The sequence below is a fragment of the Ranitomeya variabilis genome, chromosome 2, assembly GCF_051348905.1.
Source record: "Ranitomeya variabilis isolate aRanVar5 chromosome 2, aRanVar5.hap1, whole genome shotgun sequence".
Classification (NCBI taxonomy): domain Eukaryota; kingdom Metazoa; phylum Chordata; class Amphibia; order Anura; family Dendrobatidae; genus Ranitomeya; species Ranitomeya variabilis.
This window is the reverse complement of record NC_135233.1, coordinates 785962534-785986561: the sequence shown is the minus strand read 5'-3', so window position 1 is coordinate 785986561 and position 24028 is coordinate 785962534. Positions and strand designations below refer to the sequence as shown.

Genomic DNA, 24028 nt, shown 5'->3' with positions numbered 1-24028 from the left:
ATTCCGGGTGTGAGGGCACTCTATGTACTCTTTATGTTGCTCCCCGGTGTATTCCGGGTGTGAGGGCACTCTATGTACTCCCTATGTTGCTCCCCGGTGTATTCCGGGTGTGAGGGCACTCTATGTACTCCTTATGTTTGCTCCCCGGTGTATTTCGGGTGTGAGGGCACTCTATGTACTCCTTATGTTTGCTCCCCGGTGTATTCCGGGTGTGAGGGCACTCTGTGTACTCCTTATGTTTGCTCCCCGGTACATGGCGCACATCGCTCATGTCGCACTGAGAACAGAACACACCGACAGTACTCGCCCCCTATGAGTCAGTGAGTCACAGCTCTGGCTCCGTTGCCCGGGGAGCTGCGGTCAGCTGCAGAACAACAGCGCCGCCTGCTGGCTGTCGGTCACTATGAAGTGGAGCCGGCCGAGTGTGTGAGGTAACAGCCTGCGTGTGTTCAGTGGGGGCGCCTCTCCCTCACACGTCACTACCGAACAGTAATGGCCGGTAATGTCCCCGGGACACTTTACTGCTGGGCAGAGTCCTTGGCTCAGCCCTCCACATGCCTCCATTTACTTTACCTCCCAGTGTACAAATACAGGAAGCACAGGGAGCCCCGCACTAAATTTGTGAGGAGAGCCATTCCCTGATGATTCATCTGTGCTGTGACCTGAGGGGCGAGTGTAATGGGCGACCCTTGCCATCACTAACCAATGACCACCTGTAGCCGCCATTCATCCCAGTAATGGCCAAAGTGTGGCGCTGACTTGTCGCCTCTGCTTATAGCACTTTGCTTTCAGATTTGCACACGTTTCTCCAGATTTTTAGCGCACAGGTGAAGCCTGCAGCTAGCCCTCCTTTAACCATTTCGTTGCCAGGGCATTTTTTTACAAAAACAAATAAAGCACACAGCAAAATTAGTATTGCCCAAATGTATATGTAATGTAAGTGCGGTGATGTGCTCCCTGGACGCCATCTTCCCCAGCGCCACTATGTCTCTCTTCTCATTCACGTCACTTCTATTTTGACTCGCCCTGTATGACCCAGATGTCACTTTTAGGGCTCGCTCACACTAGCGTATAACATGGCCAAGTGCCGTGGATGTTTTATCTGATAACACTCTGTCCCATGTTATACTATGGGGCATCGCAGATCTGCGATTATTTTCTTTGCCTATTCGGCATGAGAAAACAATCACAACGTGAGTGGCACTGATATTCGGAACGGGAGCACCCATATAACTTTACACGTGTGTGACACATCTGACTGCATTTGGATGCCATCTGAGTGCAGTCCAATTTCGCAGACCCACACAATGGAAATTTTGTTCTCCACCTTTTCCTCAAAGTGTGCTCCTATTCTCTCATCTGAGAGAATCAGATCAGACTATGCTGACACTCGGATCAAACTCGTTTGCATAGTCAACCAGATTCTCTCTACGGCCGTCTGACCATAGCCTAAAAGTGACTTTGGGCTCACACATAGATCCCAGTTTGAGCCAGCAAGTCGGATAGCTGTCATGTCACCAAAGAGAAGACCTGAGCGATGCTGGAAACAGGGAAAGATGGCGTTACGGGAGCATATTCCCACACTACACAACATATACATTTACACAGGTTCAGGTAATAGAAAGTTTGCTGGGAGTGCTTCTTTAACCAGAAGGGCTGCATAAAATATCAGGGGTAATTTTATAAGAGTCCAAATTTGGGGTCCTAATAGGCTTCCTGCTTTAAATTAAGCAATCCCACAATAGTGTAACGGGGGCACAGTTGGAATGACAATACCCCCCTCTTTCCCTGTCATACACTTTGATGCCATGGTCCCTGTTCACAACCTCATCAAAAGGGGTTAAACTGCGATAAGACATTACTCCAGTAGCAGCACGTACTGATGGCTGTCTGCCGTGTAAAACAGCTGGCACTCGACATGTATGGAGTGTGCTCAGCACCTGAACAAGCTCCCTACAAATCCTCCCAACTTCAGCTGTACACGTAGGGCAGATGTGAGAAGTGGCCCGGGGCCAGGTGGGGCAAGGCCATTCAGCACTGCTGCTGCGTCACACCCATATATGTTCTCAAAGTGGACACCTGACATATTGTGAAAGCGCCATCATCGCACTTTATAATCGTGAGCATTGTTCAACCAAATTTGTATAAAAATGTAATTGTAAAAATTTTGCCCCAATTTACCATTTTTTGACCCTTTAATGTCCTGTTCAGTCCCCACTTTCGGCTTAAAGAAGTTGTCCACTACAATAAACATTTTTTTTTGTTCATAAATCTTGCTATTATGTGCCACTGAAAACATCCACTGTGTTTATTTTAGCAATATTACCTTTTATCATGCTGTAGCAGCACATCTTCAGTGCTGGATCCAGCTCTCATGGGGTTAATCGACAACTTCCTTTCTCCTGACTTACTGTGCTCTAATACTACAAGTTCCATGATGCATTGCACTCGCCTGTAACTCTGCACCTGGCACACCCACTCCAAAACACACCCCAACCCCTCCCTCCATCTTCAAAATGATTTGTGATGTAATTTCTGTCCAACCTCCTCTTTTACATTTGTCCAACCCACACTCCATTACACACAGATAGATAGGTAGGTAGATAGATATATATGGGATAGATAGATAGATAGACAGATAGATATGGGATGGATAGATAGATACATACAGATATATCTATGTCTATTTCCATAGATATGTCCATATCCATGTTTCTAAACCCCTTCACTCCTGGAGCTTTTTTTCGTTTATCGCTCCCCTTCTTTCCAGAGCCATAATTTTTCCACCAATATGGCCATGTGAGGGCTTATCTTTGGCGGGACAAGTTCTACTTTTGAACGACACCATTGGTTTTACCATGTCGTGTAACAGAAAATGTGAAAAAAAAAGTCAAAGTGCGATGAAATTGCAAATAAAGTGCAATCCCACACTTGTTTTTTGCTTGGCTTTTTTGCTAGGTTCCCTAAATGCTAAGGCTGTGTGCACACGTTGCGGATTTGATTGCAGATCCGCAGCATTTTTTGCCGCACACAATTGCATCAAATCCGCAGTGTAGTGCACAACCAATGTAAGTCTATGGGAGCCGTAGACTTGTTGTGCACATGCATCCGCAGCATGTCACTTCTTTTGTGCCAAACTGCAGCGTTTATGCACACATAGACTTTCATTGAGTCGGGCACATCCGCAGCAAAACCGCAGATGTAAAAAAGATGTGCAGTTTAGTTGCGGATGTGGGTCCGAGAAACGCTGCAGTTCGGGAGGAGGGAAGTGTGTGGGCGGAATGTGGGCGGTGACGGTGTGCGTGTATGTGTGTGCGGACGGGGTCTGCGGGCTGTTCGGGTGTGTGCGGGGCTGTTCGGGTGTGTGCGGGGCTGTTCGGGTGTGTGCGGGACTGTTCGGGTGTGTGCGGGGCTGTGCGGGGGGTCTTTTGGGGTGTGTGTGCAGGCATCATCCGATGGGACTACAAGTACGCAGCATCCAATCTGCAGCTAATTCGGATGTAATCCGGACAGTGGATACGCACCCTACACTATCCATACATCTATCAATAGATATATCTATCCAGATATATCTATAGATAGATATAGGAATAGGTAGATGTATGCATCTATAGATCTATCTATATGTAGATCTGTCTATCCATTTCATCTATCATCTATATGTCTATCTGTGTGTAATTGAGTGTGGATTGGACAATAATGACATCACAAATCGTTTTTTTTTTTTGTTCAATAATACATCTTTATTTAGCTTTCAAAAACGCATACAAAAACGCACAAAAAACACGCAAACACCGCACCAAGAGCTGCATCAAAACCACACAAAAAACCCGCATCAAAACCGCGCAAAAAACATGAAAAAAATGCATCCAAAACGCAGCGGCGTTTTCTGCAAGGAGATGCTGATTTTGTGCAGAAAATTCTGCACCCAAATCTGCAACGTGTGCACACAGCCTAAAACTGACCTGCCATTATGATTCTCCAGGTCATTACGAGTTCATAGATACCAAACATATCTAGGTTATTTTTTATCTAAGTGGTGAAAAAAAATTCCAAAGTTTGCTAAAAAGAAATAAAATAATTGCGCCATTTTCTCTATCCCCATGATGGCACCACGGAGAGAGGGGTCCGCCCCCAGGGACAGGAAACCTACAGATGAAAAAGGGCGTACCTCTCTCCCACATCAGTTGGTTTCCTGTCCCTGACGGGGAACCTACAGCGACGTACCTGAAGGATTCTTCGTGGGATTCCAGGGAGCTGGCCGGTCGGTTCCTGACAGGGGGCGCCCTGTCACGGCTGTGCCCAGCCGGTTTTCTCCCCCCTTTTATCCGACCCTGATGCACCACCACGGGGGTCGGCGGGCCCTACGGGTGAGTGTTGCAGGGGAAGGCAGCGAAGAGGTTCGAGCCTGCCTTCCCCAAAAAAGAAAAAAAAAAAAAAAAAAAGGGGGAGGAAAGAGGCAGGTGACGGCGGTCACCGATATAGCCTCTGCACCGCTAAAAGGTGCGTGGGGGTAGCGGCGGCTACGCTACCACTATCAGGCAAAGCGCCGCAGGCACCGCTGAACCGCCGCCCAAACCGGAAGTACGGGCCAGGCGGAACGCTAAATCGCGCGCACAGGCGTCCCCATTAATATCCTCCCTATAGGACGCCGGTGCCGCGAACCGGAAGTGACGCGCGCGCATGCGCAGGTGACCACTTTTCCCGGCGGCAAGTTTAAAAACAGCGTCCTCGATAGAGGAAACGTGGCAAACCCTCTCTACTTTGAGAAACACCACTATGAGCGATAAAGAGCAACAAGAGGCACAGGAGTGTGCACAATCTTCACCTGAGGAAGTACTACGTCCGCGCTCACAACATCAGCGCAAGGGGAACGCTTCATCCCAGCAGCGCAGCAGCAGTGGACGCTCAGGGTCACAACGCAGCCGAGTCTCTGGGGGAAATACACGGCCGGTGACGAACCCAGCGGATATAGTCCCGAGGCCAGAGACGGTACCTCTTAAACCGTAAGGGGTGAGTGATCTGCGTGAAAGTAATATTGTAATATGAGATTACTTTTTTATTTTTCCCTAGGGAAGAAAATGTACAGGCAAATCAAAGCACAAAGTGTGTGCGATATGTTCAGAAGAATTACCTCCCTCGTGGGAAAAAAAGCTATGCGGGTCCTGCATAGAAAAAACCATCCAGGAGGAATCTCCGGCATTCGCGTCAGACCTGAAAACCCTAATAAAAAATCAAGTAGAAAGTGCCCTCAAAGGCATTAAGATTCCGAGGAAAAAACATAGATCAGGTCATAAGTCTCCCGAGTCCAGTATAGACAAATCAGAAAGCGAGACATCTGACTCTGGTGATTCATCAACATCCGACACTTCCTCACTATCTTCGGAGGGAGGGCGCAGTTGCTTCCCCATCGAAGAGACAGACGCATTGGTAAAGGCCATCAGAACAACGATGGGTCTGGTAGACGAACGCCCTAAAAGAACAGCACAGGACATAATGTTCAGCGGATTAGAACAAAAGAAAAGAAGAGTATTTCCAATAAATGAAAAAATCCATTCTTTAATCAAAAAAGAATGGAAGAAACCGGACAAAAAAGTTCTCTTGGTCCCCAAGAGAAAATATCCGTTCGATGACCCAGCCTGCTCATCCTGGGGCAAGGCACCCAAACTGGACGTGGCTATAGCAAAAGCCTCTAAAAAGTTCGCTCTGCCCTTCGAGGACATGGGTACTCTGAAGGATCCAATGGATAAGAAGGCGGACACCTTCTTGAAAAACTCCTGGGAAGCGGCAGGAGGAGGCCTAAAGCCAGCCATCGCAGCCACCTGCACGGCGCGTGCTCTAATGGTGTGGCTTGAGCATCTGGATTCGCAACTAAAAGAGAAAGTCCCACGAGAAACAATACAAAAGTCAGTGTCCATGATGAAAGGGGCAGCAGCTTTTTTGGCGGACGCTTCGGTGGACTCAGCAAGATTGTCAGCCAGGTCGGCATCCTTCTCAAACGCCGCAAGACGCGCCCTGTGGCTAAAATGCTGGCCGGGGGACCTGCAAACAAAGACCAAGCTTTGCTCAATACCTTGCGAAGGCGAGTTCCTGTTCGGATCAACGTTGGACGACATCCTTGACAAAGCGGGAGATAAAAAGAAATCTTTTCCCGGGTTCCCCAACCAGTCATATAGGCGCTCCTTTCGGAACAGAAAGTTCATGCGCAGAAGACCTCCAAAAGGAAATAAAGACGGATGGGAAGACAGAAGAAACAAAAACAGGGGCTTCTTGTTCAACAAACCCCCCCCTCCAGATAATAAAAAATCCCAATGAAGGTACTTCCCGGGTCGGGGGGAGACTGGCAGAGTTCCTTCCAGCCTGGGAAAAAATCTCAAACAGCCCTTGGATCCTGGGTATTATACGAGAAGGCCTCAAATTCAAATTTCGCGTCCCTCCCGGCAACTCCTTCATGGTAACGCCTCAAAAACAGTCACTCGAACAGTCAGCTCTCCAGAAGGAGATCCTGACCCTAATCCAGAAAGATGTATTGCAAGAAGTTCCATACCAGGAAAGGGGCACGGGGTTCTATTCTCCCCTCTTTCTCCGGAAAAAACCGGATGGATCGTACAGAACGATCATAAATCTCAAAAAACTAAACAGTTTCCTGGAGATACAACATTTCAAAATGGAAACAATAAAATCTTGCGTGAGAATACTCTTTCCTCGGTGTTTCATGACTGTTTTAGATTTACGAGACGCGTACTACCATGTGCCCATACACAGAGATTACCAAAAATATCTCAGACTGGCAGTGAATATCCAGGGGGAGATCAAACACTTCCAGTTCCGAGCACTCCCCTTCGGGATAGCTATCGCCCCTCGAGTATTCACGAAAGTAATGTCAGAGATAATGGCCCACATACGGGAACAGAACATCCTAATAGTTCCCTATCTAGACGACCTACTAGTGGTAGGGAACTCATTTCAACACTGCGAACAACAGTTGAATCTGGTCATTGCTTCTCTGTCGAATCTGGGGTGGCTACTAAACATACCCAAGTCCAAAATGGTGCCATCTCGGGTACAGGAATACCTGGGGATAGTCCTAGACTCAAACACGCAGATATGTTATCTTCCCCAGGAGAAAATACAGAAAATGACACAAGCCGTATCACAGCTGACGGCATCCCCAGTGACCACCCCGAGGAGAGCAATGTCACTCCTGGGTTCTATGACGGCCTGTATGCCGGCAGTTCAATGGGCACAACTACATTCCCGGGATCTACAATGGGAGACCTTAAATTTAGGCATATCTCTGCACGGAAATTTAGACGGGCGGTTAACTATTTCTCCAAATACAATACTCTCCCTAGCGTGGTGGGCAGACCCAGGGAATCTAGCCAAAGGGGTTCCTTGGGAGCTACCGACGGAAAAGATTCTAACAACAGATGCAAGTCCCTGGGGCTGGGGAGCACATATAGGCGATCAAGTGGCACAGGGAAGTTGGAACAAAAGTCAGGAGTCAGACTCTTCCAACATGAAAGAGCTGCTAGCGGTAAAACTGGCCCTAACACACTTCCTATATCTCCTGCACGGTCACCACGTAAAAGTGTTTTCGGACAACCAAGTTGTTGTGGCATATCTAAACCACCAAGGGGGCACCAGGTGTCGAGCTCTGATGGAGGTAACCCAATCTATCTTCCACATAGCGGAACACAGTCTAAAGTCCTTGACAGCTCTCCACTTAAAAGGCTCCGAAAACCAAACTGCAGACTTCCTGAGCAGAACATGCTTAAAACAGGGAGAGTGGGAACTAAACCAATCGGTCTTCGATCAGATCGTGAGTCTCTGGGGCCTACCAGTAATAGACCTATTCGCGAACAGCCAAAACCGCAAGGTAGAAACATTCTGCTCAATCGATCCCCGGGGGAACCCTGTAGCTCTAGACGCTTTGACAATTCCTTGGAACTATCACCTTGCCTACGCGTTCCCTCCAATGTCACTCATCCCCTTAGTGTTGAGGAAAATTCGGGAGGAGAGGTCTACAGTGATACTAATAGCGCCATTCTGGCCCCGCAGAATATGGTTTTCTTGGCTAAGAAAAATGTCCATATCAAGTCCATGGGTTCTACCAGACACTCCGAAACTTCTGTCCCAGGGCCCAGTGTTTCACCCCAACGTGAAAAATCTACACATGACAGCGTGGCTTTTGAAAGGAGGTTACTAAGAGACAAAGGGTTCTCTCCCAACTTAGTGTCCACCCTGTTACAAAGTAGAAAACCCGTAACCACTAGAATATACGGGAAAGTGTGGAAAAAATTCATATCGGTATCAGGGGCAGACCCATCCGGGGAAATTCCTATTGGGAAAGTCCTTGAATTTTTACAGAAAGGCCTGGAAAGAGGCTTGGCTACAAGTACTTTAAAGGTGCAGGTAGCAGCCTTAGCAGCTCTGTATAATTACGATTTGGCCAGAAATCGTTGGGTCATGCGTTTTATTAAAGCCTCATCTAGGTCTAGACCCATTCCCCTCCACAACTCTCCCCCATGGGACCTAAACCTCGTACTAAACGCTCTAACCAAACCTCCCTTTGAGCCCCTAACAGAAGTCTCTTTAAAAATTCTGTCTCTGAAAACCACACTCCTAGTGGCTCTAACCTCAGCCCGCCGTGTCAGCGATATACAGGCGTTATCTTCATGCCCGCCCTTTACCCAGATACTTGATGACAGAGTCATCCTAAAAACCGACCCAGCTTATCTCCCTAAAATAGCGTCACAGTTTCACAGAACGCAGGAAATTTCGTTACCCTCCTTTTGTCCCAAACCAAAAAATGAGGGGGAGAAAACACTGCATACCCTAGACGTAAGAAGGTGTCTAGTTAGGTATCTATCAGCCACTAGGGAGTGCAGAAAGGATAGGGCTCTGTTTGTCTGCTTCCAGGGTCCACGCAAAGGACAAAAAGCGTCGAAAGCAACATTAGCAAGATGGATAAGAGATGCCATCGCCCTATCCTACTCATCCTGTGGGACAGCCATCCCAGAGAACATAAAGGCTCATTCAACCAGAGCAGTGGCATCATCCTGGGCAGAGAGAGCTGGCGCATCAATACAGCAGATATGTAGAGCGGCCACTTGGTCTTCCCAATCTACATTTTTCAAGCATTACCGCTTAGACTTGACCTCCTCTGATCCTACCTTTGGGAGAAGGGTTCTAGAGGCAGTGGTCCCTCCCTAATAGCTCTATCTATTCAAATCTCTCCGTGGTGCCATCATGGGGATAGAGAAAATGGTAGTTACCTGCCGATAACGGTATTTCTCTGATCCCAGGATGGCACCCGTATATTCCCTCCCTTTTTTTCACACACAGGTGTGCACATTATAAAGTATTGGTCATTAGCTTAGTCACGGTGCCTCTGTTAAGTTTAATAGGTTAAGTTTAAATTGTGTAAATATTGAGTTGCAGCTGAAGTTCTGTATAAGGCTCTGTAATCCAACTGATGTGGGAGAGAGGTACGCCCTTTTTCATCTGTAGGTTTCCTGTCCCTGGGGGCGGACCCCTCTCTCCGTGGTGCCATCATGGGATCAGAGAAATACCGTTATCGGCAGGTAACTACCATTTTTCGATACCCGTAGCGTCTATATGTTCTGAGATATCGGGTCGGGTGAGGGATAATTTTTTGCGCGCCGAGCTGACGTTTTTAACCCCTTTAACCCCAAGGGTGGTTTGCACGTTATGGACAGGGCCAATTTTTACAATTCTGACCACTGTCCCTTTATGAGGATAAAACTCTGGAACGCTTCAACGGATCCTGGTGATTCTGACACTGTTTTCTCGTGACATATTGTTCTTCATGATAGTGGTAAAATTTCTTTGATATTACCTGTATTTATTAGTGAAAAAAAACGGAAATTTGGCGAAAATTTAAAAAATTTCGCAATTTTCCAACTTTGAATTTTTATGCAATTAAATCACAGAGATATGTCACACAAAATACTTAATAAGTAACATTTCCCACATGTCTACTTTACATCAGCACAATTTTGGATCCAAAATTTTTTTTTTGTTAGGGAGTTATAAGGGTTAAAAGTTGACCAGCAATTTCTCATTTTTACAACACCATTTTTTTTTAGGGACCACATCTCATTTGAAGTCATTTTGAGGGGTCTATATGATAGAAAATACCCAAGTGTGACACCATTCTAAAAACTGCACCCCTCAAGGTGCTCAAAACCACATTCAAGAAGTTTATTAACCCTTCAGGTGTTTCACAGGAATTTTTGGAATGTTTAAATAAAAATGAACATTTAACTTTTTTTCACAAAAAATGTACTTCAGCTCCAATTTGTTTTATTTTACCAAGGGTAACAGGAGAAAATGGACCCCAAACGTTGTACAATTTGTCCTGAGTATGCTGATACCCCAAATGTGGGGGTAAACCACTGTTTGGGCGCATGGGAGAGCTCGGAAGGGAAGGAGCGCCGTTTGACTTTTCAATGAAAAATTGACAGGAATTGAGATGGGACGCCATGTTGCATTTGGAGAGCCACTGATGTGCCTAAACATTGAAACCCCCCACAAGTGACACCATTTTGGAAAGTAGACCCCCGAAGGAACTTATCTAGATGTGTGGTGAGCACTTTGACCCACCAAGGGCTTCACAGAAGTTTATGATGCAGAGCCGTAAAAATAAAACCAAAATTTTTTCCCACAAAAATTATTTTTTAGCCCCCAGTTTTGTATTTTTCCAATGGTAACAGGAGAAATTGGACGCTAAATATTGTTGTCCAATTTGTCCTGAGTGCGCTGATACCCCATATGTGGGGGGGAACCACCGTTTGGGCGCATGGGAGGGCTCGGAAGGGAAGGAGCGCCATTTGGAATGCAGACTTAGATGGAATGGTCTGCAGGCGTCACATTGCGTTTGCAGAGCCCCTAATGTACCTAAACAGTAGAAACCCCCGACAAGTGACACCATTTTGGAAAGTAGACCCCCTAAGGAACTCATCTAGATGTGTTGTGAGAGCTTTGAACCCCCAAGTGTTTCACTACAGTTTATAACGCAGAGCCGTGAAAATAAAAAATCTTTTTTTTTTCCCACAAAAATTATTTTTTAGCTCCAGTTTTGTATTTTCCCAAGGGTAACAGGAGAAACTGGACCCCAAAAGTTGTTGTACAATTTGTCCTGAGTATGCTGTTACCCCATATGTTGGGGTAAACCCCTGTGTGGGCACACGGGAGAGCTCGGAAGGGAAGGAGCACTGTTTTACTTTTTCAACGCAGAATTAGCTGGAATTGAGATCGGACGCCGTGTCGCGTTTGGAGAGCCCATGATGTGCCTAAACAGTGGAAACCCCCCAATTATAACTGAAACCCTAATGCAAACACACCCCTAACCCTAATCCCAATGGTAACCCTAATCCCAACCCTATTCCCAACCGTAAATGTAATCCAAACCCTAACTTTAGCCCCAACCCTAACTGTAGCCTTAACCCTAGCCCCAACCCTAACCCTAACCCTAACCCTAATCCTAACCCTAGCCCTAACCCTAATCCTAGCCCTAATGGGAAAATGGAAATAAATACGTTTTTTACATTTTTTTATTTTTCCCTAACTAAGGGGGTGATGAAGGGGGGTTTGATTTACTTTTATAGCGGGTTTTTTAGCGGATTTTTATGATTGGCAGCTGTCACACACTGAAAGACGCTTTTTATTGCCAAAAATATTTTTTGCATTACCACATTTTGAGAGCTATAATTTTTCCATATTTGAGACCACAGAGTCATGTGAGGTCTTGTTTTTTGCGGGACGAGTTGACGTTTTTATTGGTAACATGTTCGGGCACGTGACATTTTTTGATCGCTTTTTATTCCGATTTTTGTGAGGCAGAATGACCAATAACCAGCTATTCATGAATTTCTTTTGGGGGAGGCATTTATACCGTTCCGCGTTTGGTAAAATTGATAAAGCAGTTTTATTCTTCGGGTCAGTACGATTACAGCAATATCTCATTTATATCATTTTTTTATGTTTTGGCGCTTTTATACGATAAAAACTGTTTTATAGAAAAAATAATTATTTTGGCATTGCTTTATTCTGAGGACTATAACTTTTTTATTTTTTTGCTGATGATGCTGTATGGTGGCTCTTTTTTTGCGGGACAAAACTACGCTTTCAGCGGTACCATGGTTATTTATATCTGTCTTTTTGATCGCGTTTTATTCCATTTTTTTATGCGGCGGTATGATAATAAAGCGTTGTTTTTGCCTCGTTTTTTTTTTTTTTTTCTTACGGTGTTTACTGAAGGGGTTAACTAGTGGGACAGTTTTATAGGTTGGGTCGTTACGGACGCGGCGATACTAAATATGTGTACTTTTATTGTTTGATTTTTTTTATTTAGATAAAGAAATGTATTTATGGGAATAATATATATATATATATATATTTTTTTTTTTCTTTATTTAGGAATTTATTTTTATTTTTTTTACACATGTGGAATTTTTTTTTAAAAACTTTTTTACTTTGTCCCAGGGGGGGGACATCACAGATCGGTGATCTGACAGTTTGCACAGCACTCTGTCAGATCACCGATCTGACTTAGAGCACTGCAGGCTTACCAAGCGCCTGCTCTGAGCAGGCACTCGGTAAGCCACCTCCCTCCCTGTAGGACCCGGATGCCGCGGCCATCTTGGATCCGGGAGCTGCAGCGAGGAAGGAGGTAGGAGACCCTCGGAGCAACGCGATCACATCGCGTTTCTGCGGGGGTTTCAGGGAAGCCCGCAGGGAGCCCCCTCCCTGCGCGATGCTTCCCTATACCGCCGGCACACCGCGATCATGTTTGATCGCGGTGTGCCGGGGGTTAATGTGCCAGGGGCGGTCCGTGACCGCTCCTGGCACATAGTGCCGGATGTCAGCTGCGATAGGCAGCTGACACCTGGCCGCAATCGGCCGTTCTCCCCCCGTGAGCGCGGCCGATCGCGCTGGACGTACTATTCCGTCCTTGGGAAGTAGGGCCCACCCCACATGGACGGAATAGTACGTCCAATGACAGAAAGGGATTAATGATACCACTTTTGTGCAGATACGTTCTTTTGATCGCCCATTATTGCATTTTAATGCAGTGTCGCGGCGACAAAAAACCCGTAATTTTGTCTTTTGATTTTTTTTTCTCGCTATGCCGTTTAGCGATCATGTACATTTTTTTTTTGTATTAAAAACAGCTGACATGTTGCGGCTTTGAAGTGGGCTCACCGCGAAGCCCACCTCAAAGTGGGGGATACTGCCAGCTGACGTGCTATTTCGTCAGCTGGCAGAAAGGGGTTAAAGAAGTTGTCCACTACAATAAACATTTTTTTTTTTTCCATAAATCTTGCTATTATGTGCCACTGAAAACATCCACTGTCTTTATTTTAGCAATATTACCTTTTATCATGCTGTAGCAGCACATCTTCAGTGCTGGATCCAGCTCTCATGGGGTTAATCGACAACTTCCTTTCTCCTGAGTTATTGTGCTCTAATACTACAAGTTCCATGATGCATTGCACTGCTACTAAGCACGAACCTACCACACCCACTCCAAAACACACCCAAACCTCTCCCTCCTCTCCCTCCTCTAGCTTCAAAAAGATTTGTGATGTCATTTCTGTCCAACCTCCTCTTTTACATTTGTCCAACCCACACTCCATTACACATAGATAGATATGAGATAGACAGATGGATAGATAGATAGATAGACAGATAGATATGGGATAGATAGATAGACAGACAGATAGATAGATAGATAGATACAGATATATCTATATATCTATGTCTATTTCCATAGATATGTCCATATCCATGTTTCTAAACTCCTTCACCCCTGGAGCTTTTTTGTTTTCATTTATCGCTCCCCTTCTTTGCAGAGCCATAATTTTTCCGCCAATATGGCCATGTGAGGGCTTATTTTTTGCGGGACAAGTTCTACTTTTGAACGACACCATTGGTTTTAGCATGTCGTGTAACAGAAAATGTGCAAAAAAAGGCAAAGTGCAATGAAATTGCAAAAAAAGTGCAATCCGACACTTGTTTTTTTGCTTGGCTTTTTTGTTAGGTTCACTAAATGCTAAGGCTGTGCACACGTTGTGGATTTGATTGCAGATCCGCAGGGTTTTTTGCTGCTCACAATTGCATCAAATCCGCAGTGTAGAGCACAACAACCAATGTAAGTGTATGGGAGCCGCAGACTTGTTGTGCACATGCTGCGGAAAAGGCCGCACCGAAACGCAGCTTTTTTTCTCTGCAGCATGTCACTTCTTTTGTGCCGAACTGCAGCATTTCTGCACCCATAGACTTTTATGGAGTCGGGCAAATCCGCAGCAAAACCGCAGATGTAAAAAAGATCTGCAGTTTAGATGCGGATGTGGGTCCGAGAAACGCTGCAGTTCGGGAGGAGGGAAGTGTGTGGGCGGCAGGGCCAGACTGGGACTAAAATTCAACCCTGGCATTTGAAGTTACACAGGCCCACTTGTCACATGGTGACTGTATAATATCTTTGTACACTTGTAGGCAGGGCCGGTTTTAGGCAAAGTGGGGCCCTACACCTAGGCAAAGTTTAAAATGGGGCCCCAAATGCTAGCGTATTGCACATCACACAAAAGCATTTCGGTTGTATTTACATGCGCTGATCTCAGGACGCTAAATGAGTTTGATCGACAATACTGAAGTTGTTCAACGCTTGTTTCCCGGCCTCTTTCCACCGTCTGAGAAAGAATGATGGGACAGAACGATCACTAACAGATCACTAACCGATCCCCATACAGTATCATGTTATCAGCAGCACATCTACAGTTTACAGCGGCGATGTGCTGCTGAGAACAAGGATTTTTGTTCCGGCAAAAACAATCTGAATATGCAGCATTTTACTTGTTTAGTAAAATACACCCCATAGTCCTCCATATATTATAATGTGCTCCACAGTCCTCCATATAGTTTAATACACTCCCTATAGTCCTCCATATATTAAAATACACTGCTCAGTCCTCCACATAGTATAATACACTCCTCATAGTCCTCCATATAGCATAATACACTCCTCATAGTGCTCCATATAGTATAATGCACCGCCATAGTCATCCATGTAGTACAATTCACATCCCATAGTATAATGCACCCCATAGTCCTTCATATAGTATAACGTATTCCCCATAGTCCTCGATACAGTAAAATGCAGCCCACATATAGTATAATGTAGCCACCACCCTGCAGAATATAATAATAATAATCTTTATTTTTATATAGCGCTAACAAATTACGCAGCGCTTTACAGTTTTCACACATTATTATCGCTGTCCCCAATGGGGCTCACAATCTAAATGAATGCTGCAACCACAGAGTATAATGCAGCCACCCCACATTATAATGCACCCACCCCACAGAGTATAATGCACCCACCCCACAGAGTATAATGCAGCCACCCCACAGAGTATAATGTAACCCCATAGAATATAATACAGCCCACCTCCCCATAATATATAATGCAGCCCCCCATAGTATATAACACAACCTCCCCCATGGTATATAACCCAACCTCCCCCATAGAATATAATATACCCCCACAATAGTATATACCACAGCCACATAGTACATAACATGGCCTCCCCATAGAAGATAATATACTCCCCATAGTATATAGCAAAGCCCACATAGTATATAGCACAGCCCGCATAGTAGATAACACAGCCCACACAGTAGTATATACAGCACAGCCCACACAGTAGTATATACAGCACAGCCCGCACAGTAGTATATACAGCACAGTAGTATATACAGCACAGCCCGCAGTGGTATATCCAACACAGCCCGCATCTCTCCTCCCCCCCCCCCCCGAGAATGTCCCCACAGTCCAGTAAAAAAAAAAAAACACTCCTCACCTTTCCTCTTGCCCGCATTGCTTCCTGCTCCTGTCTCGGCGGCTGCAGTCTGCCCGGGACACAGCAGGTGCGCGATGATATGACGTCATCGCGCACCCGCAGTGTCAGAGGCAGAGCGGGGAATGATGGGAGAGGGAGCGTCTGTAGACACTCTCTCCTCCATCATTGCATTCAACTGTACCGGCGTCATAGACGCAGGTATAGTTGAATGCGACGGCAGGGGGGTGAGTCGGCGGCGGCAGGGGGAGGCGGATCGAGCGACCCACGACTGGCACCGGCCCTTCTGGCATTTGCCAGAAGTGCCCGATGGCCAGTCCGGCCCTGGTGGGCGGAATGTGGGCAGTGACGGTGTGCGTGTATGTGTGTGCTGGGTCTGCGGGCTGTTCGGATGTGTGCGGCGCTGTGCGGGACTGTTCAGGTGTGTGCGGGGTCTGCGGGCTGTTCGGATGTTTGTGGGGAACTGTTTGGATGTGTGTGGCGCTGTGTGGGACTGTTCGGGTGTGTGCGGGACTGTTCGGGTGTGTGTGACGCTGTGGGGGACTGTTCGGGTGTGTGTGGGACTGTTCGGGTGTCTGCCGGGATCATCCAATGGGACTACAAGTACGCAGCATCCAGTCTGCAGCTAATTCGGACGTAATCCTGACAGTGGACACGCACCCTACCCTATCCATACATCTATCAATAGATATATCTATCCACATATATCTATAGATAGATATAGGAATAGATAGATGTATGCATCTATAGATCTATCTATATGTAGCTCTGTCTATCCATTTCATCTATCATCTATATGTCTATCTGTGTGTAATTGAGTGTGGGTTGGACAAATGTAAAAGAGGAGGTGGGACAGAAATGACATCACTCAATAATGTTCAATAATACATCTTTAGCTTTCAAAAACGCATAAAAAACACGCAAAAACCGCACCAAAAAAATAAAAAAATGCATCAAAAGAGCGCAAAAACTGCACCAAAAACTGCATCATATCCGCACCAAAAACTGCATCAAAACCGCACCAAATACTGCATCAAATCTTCACCAAAAACTGCATAAAAAAGCATCAAAAACCTGAATCAAAAACACAAAAAAAGCACCAAATACTGCAGCAAAAACTGAATCAAAACCGCGCAAAAACCACACCAAAAACCGCACCAAGAACAGCATCAAAACCACACAAAAAAGCCGCATCAAAACCACGCAAAAACATGGAAAAAACGTGAAAAAAATGCATTTCTGCAAGGAGATGCAGATTTTGTGCAGACAATTCTGCACCCAAATCTGCAACGTGTGCATACAGCATAAAACTGACCTGCCATTATGATTCTCCAGGTCATTACGAGTTCATAGACACCAAACATGTCTAGGTTATTTTTTATCTAAGTGGTAAAAAAAATTTCAAAACTTTGCTAAAAAGAAATAAAATAATTGCGCCATTTTCTGATACCTGTAGCGTCTATATTTTCTGAGATATCGTGTCGGGTGAGGGCTAATTTTTTGCGCGCCGAGCTGACGTTTTTAATGATACCACTTTTGTGCAGATACGTTCTTTTGATCGCCCATTATTGCATTTTAATGCAATGTCGCGGCAACCAAAAAAACATAATTTTGGCTTTTGATTTTTTTTTGTCGCTATGCGGTTTAGCGATCAAGTACATTTTTAATTTTTGTATTGAAAACAGCTGACATGTTGCGGCTTTGAAGTGGGCTCACCGCGAAGCCCACCTCAAAGTGGGGGATACTGCCAGCTGACGTACTATTCCGTCAGCTGGCAGAAAGGGGTTAATAAAAAATATGTTTATGTAATTTTAAAAAAAGAATGGCGTGGGCTCCCGCGCAATTTTCTGCGCCAGAGGGGGAAAGCCGATGGCCGGGGGCCAATATTTGTAGCCTGCTATGAATATCATCCCGCAGCTGTCTGCGTAGCCTTTACTGGCTATTAAAATAGGGGGACCCCCCGAAAAAAATGACGTGGGGTCCCCCTATATTTTATAGCCAGAAAGGCTACGCAGACAGCTGCCGGCTGATATTCATAGCCTAGAGAGGGGCCATGGATATTGGTCCCCCCCCCCCCGGCTACAAATACCAGTCCACAGCCGCCCTGGAAATGGCGCATCTGTAAGATGCGCCAATTCCGGCACTTAGCCCTCTCTTCCCACTCCCGTGTAGCGGTGGGATATGGGGTAATAAGGGGTTAATGTCACCTTGCTATTGTAAGGTGACATTAACCCGGGTCAATAAGACGCCTATCCATTACTAATCCAATATTAATGAAGGGTTAATAAAACACACACACATTAGGAAAAAAGTATTTTAATATTCTTCATTTAACCATACTTACCATATTTCAGAGCCTGCAAAAAACGTAAAATAATAAACCGTATACTACCTGTCCGCCGTAGTCCAATTAATAACGAGTGTCCCACGACGATCTCCCCTATAGAACAGTGACATCGGGTGATGTCACTGCTCTATAGGACACTCAGTGACACACTGACAGGAGACAATGGCTCCTGCAGTGCATCACTGAGAGGTTACCTTAGGACAAATCTCACTTTATGGCAATTGCTGCCTGTAAAAATTTCTCAACAGCAATGGCATAAAGTGAGACTAGGGACTATTTTCTCACAGGGGCGTAGGAATACATTGTGGGGAATACATTGTGGAAGGTTACCTTCCTCCCCTCAGTGTGTTCCTGGAGCCCCTGTAGAGCAATCGCATCAGCAGATGCTCCTGCTCTCCATGGGAGATCGTCGAGGGAAACTCGTTTTAATTGGATTTCTGCGGATCAGGGAGTATATTGGTTGTTTATTATTTTAATATTTTTTACAGATGACAATGGCTTCGGGGAACAAAGTGACAAGTGATGGTGAGTATGTACTGTATGTTACATGTACTGTATGTCTGTTGTATGTATGTACGTACTGTATGTGGCATGTTTCATGTCGCATGGTGCATGTCGTCGCATGGTGCATGTCGTCGCATGGTGCATGTCGTCGCATGGTGCATGTCGTCGCATGGTGCATGTCGCATGTTGACGCATGGTGCATGTCTGCCGCATGGTGCATGTTGCATGTCGTCGCATGGTGCATATTGTCTCATGGTACATGTCGCATGTCGTCGCATGGTGCATGTCGTCGCATGGTGCATGTCATTGCATGGTACATGTCGTCGCATGTTGGATGTCGTCACATGGTGCATGTCGTATGTTGCATGTTTTCGCATATCGCATGGTGCATGTTGTCACATGGTGTGTTGTATGTATGTATGTATGTATGTACTGTATATGTGTATTTATTTTTATTTTTTTTTACATTCAACACATTAGCCGGATGATGGGACTACTACTGTCCCATCATTGGCTAATGTGTCACTCACTGTCACTGTAGCAGGCAGAGCCCGATGGGACTTGTAGTCCCATCGGACGATGCCTGCACACAGAGACACACACACACACACACTCCAAAGACCACCCCCCCAGCACACCGCAGAGCACCGGCGCCGGACAGCAGAGCGCCCGCCCGCACAGCGCCGGACCGCACAGCACCGGCGCCCGCACATAAAATCCCTGCCTAGCCCCGCCCGCATATCCCTGCCTAGCCCCGCCCGCCCCCAGCACAGGCCTGCAGCCAGCAGCCCCGCCCACCGCCCAGTCACTCTTGATGAGTGACTGCTGACTGTGAGGCCGGGTCACGCCTGCTACTGACGTCACGTCAATTTCCAGAGTCTGAAAATTGACGTGACGTCGGCGGAAATAAGCGGCGGCTGCAGCCTGGGGGTCATGTGACCTGGACTCAGCCGCCGAAATAGCGCCGCTCACAGGCAAAAACGGCAACGGAAGGTAATTACACAATTCATCAGGGGCCCCGGGGGGATACATTGGGGGGTTAATTGAAAGTAGTGGACAACCCCTTTAATGAACAATATGTTTCAGTTAAGAAAAAAAAAATGGCGTGGGCTCCCGCAAAATTTTCTGCGCCAGAGGGGGAAAGCCGACGGCCGGCGGCCAATATTTGTAGCCTGCTATGAATATCAGCCCGCAGCTGTCTGCGTAGCCTTTACTGGCTATTAAAATAGGGGGATCCCAAAAAAAAATGACGTGGGGTCCCCCTATATTTTATAGCCAGAAAGGCTACGCAGACAGCTGCGGGCTAATATTCATAGCCTAGAGAGGGGCCATGGATATTGGTCCCCCCGGCTACAAATACCAGTCCGCAGCCGCCCCAGAAATGGCGCATCTGTAAGATGCACCAATTCTGGCACTTAGCCCCTCTCTTCCCACTCCCGTGTAGCGGTGGGATATGGGGTAATAAGGGGTTAATGTCACCTTGCTATTGTAAGGTGACATTAAGCCGGGTTAATAACGGAGTGGCGTCAATAAGACACCTATCCGTTATTAATCCAGTAGTAATAAAGGGTTAATAAAACACACATTAGGAAAAAAGTATTTTATTATTCTTCATTTAACCATACTTACCATACTTCAGCTCCTGCAAAAAAACGTAAAATAATAAACCATATACTACCTGTCCGCCGTAGTCCAATTAATAACGAGTGTCCCACGACGATCTCCCCTATAGAACAGTGACATCGGGTGATGTCACTGCTCTGTAGGACACTCAGTGACACACTGACAGGAGACAATGGCTCCTGCAGTGCATCACTGAGGTTTCTATAGTTCACTGGTCTCACTTTATGGCAAAAAGCTGCATGGGAACTTTCTCACACAGCAATGCCATAAAGTGAGACTAGGGACTATTTTTTTCCCAGGGGCGTAGGAATACATTGTGGGGAATACATTGTGGAAGGATACCTTCCTCCCCTCATTGTGTTCCTGGAGCCCCTGGAGAGTGGTCGCATCAGCTGATGCTCCTGCTCTCCACGGGAGATCGTCGAGGGACACTCGTTTTAATTGGATTTCTGCAGATCAGGGAGTATATTGTTTGTTTATTATTTTAATATTTTTTACAGATGACACTGGCTTCGTGGAACAAAGTGACAAGTGATGGTGAGTATGTACTCTGTTACATGTACTGTATGTCTATATGTATGTTGTATGTATGTACTGTATGTATGTACTGTATGTGGCATGTTGCATGATGTCACATGCTGCATGTCGTCGCATGGCACATGTCGCCGCATGGCGCATGTTGTAACATGTTGCATGCTGCATGTCGTCGCATGGCGCATTGTTGTGAACTCTGTTTTCAGGCTCCCTCTTGTGGTCACAGGTGGTATTGTGTGACTTTTGTTTTGGGCTCCCCCTGGTGGCTTTGTTTGTTATCCTGCGGGTCTGTGGCTGATCAGCTGCCTCGTTTTTCACTTGGGAGTTTCCTATTTAGCTCTGTTTCACTTCCACTTGTTGCCGGCTGTCAATGTACTCAGTGCTATTCTGATTACTCCTGATTATCTTCGGTTTCAGTCTCTTCAGGAGAAGCTAAGTTCTGTTTAATTATTTTTTGCTCATCAGTCTGCAATATGATTTCTGTGTATGATGAGTTTAGTCCAGCTTGCTAATATGTGATTTCTTCTGCTGGTTTGCTCTGGGGTACAGAGTTGCTTCCCCTGCACCGTTAGTTGGTGCGGGGGCTCGAGCGATCTCTGTGTGGATATTTTGAATAGGGTTTTTAATTGACCGCACAGTTCCCTTTCTATTTTCTGCTTTCTAGTGTTAGCGGGCCTCATTTGCTAAATCTAATTTCATCTCTGCGTTTGTGCTTACCCCTTAACTCACCGTTAATATTTGTGGGGGGCTATTCTATATCTTTGGGGTCATTTCACTGAGGCAAGTGAGGACTTTCGTTCCCTCTAGGAATAGTCAGTTTCTCAGGCCGTGAAGAGACGTCTAGGATTTTCAGGTAACGTTCCACGGCTGCCTATAGTTGTTTGCGGATAGGATCAGGTTGCGGTCAATTCAGTTACCACTTCCCCAGAGTTTGTAGTCGGTTTAGTTACTTAGCTAGTCCTACTTGCGATCCTTGCCACTAAGATCATAACAGTACAGCCGGCCGGTAAAGTGTTAATTGCATGGCAGAAGCAGGAGAAAAGAAGCCTTGAGAATTTTTTTTTTTTTTTTTGCCGTGTGTCTAGCTGCTGTGTGTCTAGCTTCTCTCCTCCTCTTAATCTTGGTGTGGCTCTGAACTCAGCTGCTGATATGGATATTCAGAGTTTGGCCTCCAGTGTAGATCATCTTGCTGAAAGGGTACAAAGTATTCAGGATTTTGTTGTTCACAGTCCTATGTCAGAGCCTAGAATACCTATTCCGGAGTTGTTTTCTGGAGATAGATCTAGGTTCCTGAATTTTAAGAACAATTGTAAATTGTTTCTTTCTTTGAAACCTCGTTCCTCTGGTGATTCCGTTCAGCAAGTTAAAATTATAATTTCTTTCTTGCGTGGTGACCCTCAAGATTGGGCCTACGCATTGGCGCCAGGGGATTCGGCATTGCTCAGTGTTGATGCGTTTTTTCTGGCCCTTGGATTGCTCTATGAGGAACCTAATCTTGAGAACCAGGCTGAAAAAGCGTTGTTGGCCCTCTCTCAGGGGCAAGATGAAGCAGAGGTGTACTGCCAGAAATTTCGGAAATGGTCGGTGCTTACTCAGTGGAATGAGTGTGCCCTGGCTGCAAATTTCAGAAAAGGTCTTTCTGAGGCCATTAAGAATGTCATGGTGGGGTTCCCTACGCCTGCAGGTCTGAATGAGTCAATGACTCTGGCCATTCAGATTGATCGGCGTTTGCGGGAGCGCAAACCTGCGCACCATTTGGCGGTGTCTTCTGAACAGACACCTGAGTCTATGCAATGTGATAGAATTCTGACCAGAAGTGAACGGCAAAATTATAGACGGCAAAATGGGTTGTGCTTTTACTGTGGTGACTCAGCTCATGTTATCTCAGCATGCTCTAAGCGCAAAAAAAAGGTTGATAAATCTGTCACCATTGGTACTTTACAGCCTAAGTTCATTTTGTCTGTTACCCTGATTTGTTCCTTGTCATCTTACCCGGTTATGGCTTTTGTAGATTCAGGTGCTGCCCTGAGTCTGATGGACTTGTCATTTGCCAGGCGCTGTGGTTTTGTTTTGGAGCCTTTAAAATTCCCTATTCCACTAAGGGGAATTGATGCTACGCCATTGGCTACGAATAAACCTCAGTACTGGACACAAGTGACCATGTGCATAACTCCTGTTCATCAGGAGGTGATTCGCTTTCTTGTGCTGCATAATTTGCATGATGTTGTCGTGTTGGGTCTGCCATGGTTGCAGACTCATAATCCAGTCCTGGATCGGAAAGCAATGTCTGTGTCAAGTTGGGGTTGTCAGGGAATTCATGGCGACGCTCCTGTGGTGTCAATTGCTTCATCCACTCCTTCTGAAGTCCCTGCGTTTTTGTCAGACTACCAGGATGTATTTGATGAGCCCAAACTCAGTTCTCTACCTCCTCATAGGGATTGTGACTGTGCTATAAATTTGATTCCTGGTAGTAAGTTTCCTAAGGGACGACTTTTCAATTTGTCAGTGCCGGAGCATGCTGCCATGCGGAGTTATATAAAGGAGTCTTTGGAGAAAGGACTTATTTGCCCCTCCTCCTCCCCTCTTGGTGCGGGGTTCTTTTTTGTGGCTAAGAAGGATGGTTCTCTGAGACCTTGTATTGATTATCGCCTTCTAAATAAAATCACGGTCAAATTTCAGTATCCTTTGCCATTGTTATCTGATCTGTTTGCTCGCATTAAGGGGCCTAGTTGGTTCACCAAGATAGATCTTCGTGGTGCGTATAACCTTGTGCGTATTAAGCAGGGTGATGAATGGAAAACTGCATTTAATACGCCCAAAGGCCATTTTGAGTACTTGGTGATGCCTTTTGGACTTTCTAACGCTCCTTCTGTCTTTCAGTCTTTTATGCACGACATCTTCCGCGAATATCTGGATAAATTTATGATTGTTTATCTGGATGATATTCTGTTTTTTTCTGATGATTGGGAGTCCCATGTTAAGCAGGTCAGGATGGTGTTTCAGGTCCTGCGTGCCAATGCTTTATTTGTGAAGGGCTCAAAATGTCTTTTTGGAGTCCAGAAGGTTTCTTTTTTGGGTTTCATTTTTTCTCCTTCTACTATTGAGATGGACCCAGTCAAGGTTCAGGCTGTTCATG

At 45.8% G+C, this 24028-nt stretch overlaps 1 long non-coding RNA gene across 2 annotated transcripts in view; it reads left to right on the top strand.

Moving 5' to 3' along the window:
- LOC143807849 (uncharacterized) overlaps positions 1 to 24028 on the top strand; it is a 101895-nt gene that overhangs the window by 11383 nt on the left and 66484 nt on the right. Inside the window, exon 1 of one of the 2 annotated variants that reach the window (XR_013221818.1) lies at positions 318 to 431. The exons of the other annotated variant lie outside the window; for it this stretch is intronic. This is a non-coding gene — a long non-coding RNA (uncharacterized LOC143807849). Of the gene's footprint in view, positions 1 to 317; positions 432 to 24028 lie in introns of those variants that run through there. 2 annotated transcript variants of the gene reach the window in all.